Here is a 4,119-nt window from a genome sequence, read left to right as displayed (position 1 = left end):
GTGGATAAGGCATAACATCTGTGATCAGACGATCTAGATCTGAGTCCCAATTGTCCTATATTTTTGCTGTGTAACCTTGGGAAAGTTATTTACCCTCTCTGAACCTTGGTTTTCTCATCCCTAAAAAGCGGTAATAACATATGTTAAAGATGTATGAGATGAAGGAATAATACTTTGTAAATGGTGCTTATTAGTTATAATTATAATTATCTATTATTTCCTTCATGGGGAGAGGCGGTGGCCTGAATTCCTGGAAACTCTTCTTCGTGGGCAGGATCTAGAGAGGGCTCACCCGGCCTCTTCTAGGAGCTTTACTTTCAGTCCTTCATCATTTTCATTAATTAGAGAAACAAGCACAGATGTCACTTATCAGATCTTGCAGAACAGACACCAGCACCTGAGACAGACAGTGAGGCTAGTGGCGGAAGGGGTAAATTCCAGAGACTGGGCTTTGGAGATGGGGGCCATTGCCTTGCAGGCAGCACAACAATTACTGGGAGAGGCAACGAAAGGAGGAAGAGGCGAGTGTCCATTATACACAAGCAGCGATCACACCACAATCCAGGCCCACATGAATTCTATCAGCCCCAGAGGGGTTGCCTTTGTAGAGTGTCCTCCTCCTCACTTCCAGCCCCAGCTGCCCCGACACTCCTTTTAATCTGACTCTGAGGAAGCAGGAATCCTGAGACAGCCAGTGAGGCTTGCCCCAGGGACCCTCTTGCCATTGACCATCAGGACAAACTCTGATCTCTCACAGCCTTAGGTTCCGAAATGGCCACTTCCACCTGAGAAAGGAGTGCAGACCTCGAGCAAACGCAGAACTTGGTGCTAGAAGACAGGGAACTCCATTCAGGTCCTGCCACAAAAATGCTGTGGGACTCTGGCAGGTTGCTTAATCTCTCTGAGCCTCAAGTTCCTGCTCAGTAAATGGAAGATATGAATACTTGTCCTGACGTCCTCACTTTGCTGATACGAGGATCGAATTAAAAAACAAAACCGAGGGACGCCTGGGTGGCTCAGTTGGTTGGACGACTGCCTTCGGCTCAGGTCATGATCCTGGAGTCCCGGGATCGAGTCCCACATCAGGCTCTCAGCTCCATGGGGAGTCTGCTTCTCTCTCTGACCTTCTCCTCGCTCATCATGATCTCTCTCACTGTCTCTCTCTCAAATAAATAAATAAATAATCTTTAAAAAAAAAAAGAAAAGAAACAAAAAATTCATGGGAACGAAAAAAATCTGTTTTAATGTTTTTTGTTTTTGTTTTTGTTTTTGTTTAGAACAATGAAGCTGTTCAAAGCAATGGGCTAGCTGTACACCTAGCAACATGGCCGGATCTTAAGAACAGGACCCTGAATAGAAAATGCAAGAAAAACATCGAGCTCTGTACCACAATACTCTTCACCAAGATTAAAAATACACCTGCTCACAAAACAACCAAACGTGTTTTTCAACGATCCAACATTAAACACATTAGAATAGTAATTGCACCGAGGAATGGGGACAAAAGGAACAGAGGCGGGAATGGATGCCGAGGGTTCTGCAAGGACCAGCGGGGACCCTGCGCCACAGGAGCTGAGGTGAGGGTCAATCCAACCCTGTGCACTGGGAGATCAGGGGGAGAAAATGTGTGTTATTATGAAGCATCTGGACGACACTCTCCCCCACAACACGGTCTTTCATCTAACTCCCTGTGTTAGCACTTGGAAGGCACCCACAGCTGTCCAAACAGTGCCGATAAAGAGCTTTAAAAAAAAAAATAGGTCCTATGGAGGACAGAGCCTGATCAAGGTGAAGACAAGGGAGCCAAGAGCAGGGGACACCCCCCGACCTCCGCCCCACCAGCCTGGACCTGGGGGCTCAGGGAGGTGGTAGGAGAGGGAAGACTGGAGGAGGGGCACTTTAGCCCTTCTGGAAGGATGGGTCTGCGTTGATCTGGGGAAGAAGATGAAGAGGAGACTGCAGGTGCAGGGAAGCAGAAAGTTTGGTGGCAGGCGTGCAGGGTTTGTGGAGCGACTGGCTCAGGTCAGGCCAGGGCAGGTGGCACAAGACAGAGCCCCAGCGCGGCAGGCCCTGCTCCCCAGGGCCTCCGAGACCAAGCCAGGGAGTTCAGATCCTGCCTATGGGCACGGGGGCTAGTGTGGTTTCACCCAAGAGAACATGACAGCCCCGCGTACATTTTCCATAACCACCCTGGACGCGGGTGCAGGTTGGGCTCCTGGAGGGAAGCCTGGAGGTGGGGAGCCCATTCAGGAGGCTGGAGGAGCAGCTGGGGGCCTGCACCACGGCAGCCTCCATGGCGATGGAAAGAAGAGAGCAAGGTTGTGAGACAGTAAGAGGAAGGACCAAGGAGTAGGCTGAGTGGCGTCTGACTGGACTTGGGGCCGGAGGAGGGCTGAGGGAGAGTCAGGGATGACATCACAGCCTCTGGTTGGGAAGCAAAGGTAGCCTTCCTGCCATTTTCCAGAACAGGATATCCAGGGGGATGGCCGGATGGACAGGCTTGGGCAAGACCACAGAGTCCACATGGGGAGGGCTGAGTTTAGGGTGTCACGGGTGGGTGCGCACATGTATTCAGGGAGGGAGAGGGCCCTGTGTTGGAAACAGGTGCATTTGGGAGCACCGCAATGCAAAGCCACGGGAGGAAAAAGAGAAGGCAGCCAACAACAGACCCTTTCATTTCAGGGGTGGGAGGTATTAGAAGCTGTGGAGGACAGAGAAGAGATGAGGAATAAGCAAGTCCTAGATATCAAGGAGCAGGGGGGTTTCGAGCGGGAGAAGGCAGGGGCGGCAGGTAATGCAAACGGGCCAGATCACATCGAGACTGAAACACGCACAACCACGGAAAGGCCACTGGGAACAACAGGGAGTGGATCCATGTCGCGGCAGACAGAGAAACGCACCGCATGTGGGCATGGCAGTTGCAGAAAAGTCAAGAAGTCTGGCTGGGAAGGTAAGGAAGGGGACAAAAGGGGGACTAGAGGGAACCAAGGAAGGGAAATTTTAAGGATGAGAAGAACTTGCATTATCTATAGGGAAAAAGGATGTGGGAGAGAGGAAGAGACTGCACGTCTGGGAGAGAAGAGGACAGGGATGGAAGGGGACCACAGAGATGGGAGGCCAGGCTTCACACAGATAGGAGCAGGCTTACCTGCTCCCCGAGAGGCAGTGGCTTTCCCAGCTCTCATGAAGTGATACTACACGCATAGCTCCCTGCAACCTGTAAACTGAGACGGGCATCTGTTACTGAGATTACTGTGAAGTCTGTCCTGTCTCATCCTTTCCTCAACTCCTTCCAGTAAGGGCAAGAACTTAGAGGTGCCTGAGAAGCAAGAGGGAGGCCTGGGGTCCAGAGCCAGGAGAAGTGGGGACCAGAAAAAGGACTCCATCCCATAATGGACATAGACGTCTGCATCCCATAGCCTTTAACGTGATGCCTGGACTGACCACGGGCAAGCTGGGAATCGTCCCTAAGTTATGGGGACACTGGCCTGCCTTCTTTAAGGTCTAAACCTATCCCCACTTACCCTGCCTCTCAACTCTGGAACCACCTCTCAATTTTTTGCTTACCCCTGCTCTTTCGGCTTTGGTGTTCTTTCCTTTCTGTCCCTGATTCTCGGCTCCTTCTCCAGAGTTTTGTCTTGTATTCAGCACTTTGACACCCTAGCTTTTGTCTCTCGTGGGTAGAGGGATTTGACATGGTTAATAGAGATACACTGACTATAACAAGATTCTTTTAAATAGATCATAAATGAGAAGAAAATGCAAAATTAGAAGAAGGAGGGTAAATCCAAGAGTAAGGTGAAAATGCCAAAAATACATTCCATCACCATTAGTTTCTGTACCCTTTGTTTTAAATGGTCATAGACTGAGTTCTGAGTTTCCTGGCAATTAACATAAAGAGGAAACATGAGGTATGCGATTTGCTGTGCTTTTAAATAAAAACAAATGTATTAAAAAACAAAAGAATTCAGAATAAAAAAGAGGCAAAGGGAACTTCCAACATGAAAATACAGGCAAATCCCAGGGTATTAGCCAGGCAGCAGGCCTGGAGAGCACCAGAACATTTCAGGAGCTGTCTCCAAACGGCTGTCTCCATGGGAGGAAACCAACAGAATACCT

This window comes from Mustela nigripes, chromosome 14 (genome assembly GCF_022355385.1).
Source record: "Mustela nigripes isolate SB6536 chromosome 14, MUSNIG.SB6536, whole genome shotgun sequence".
Taxonomy (NCBI): Eukaryota; Metazoa; Chordata; class Mammalia; order Carnivora; family Mustelidae; genus Mustela; species Mustela nigripes.
The sequence above is the reverse complement of the archived record's forward strand: the minus strand, read 5'-3'. Positions refer to the sequence as shown.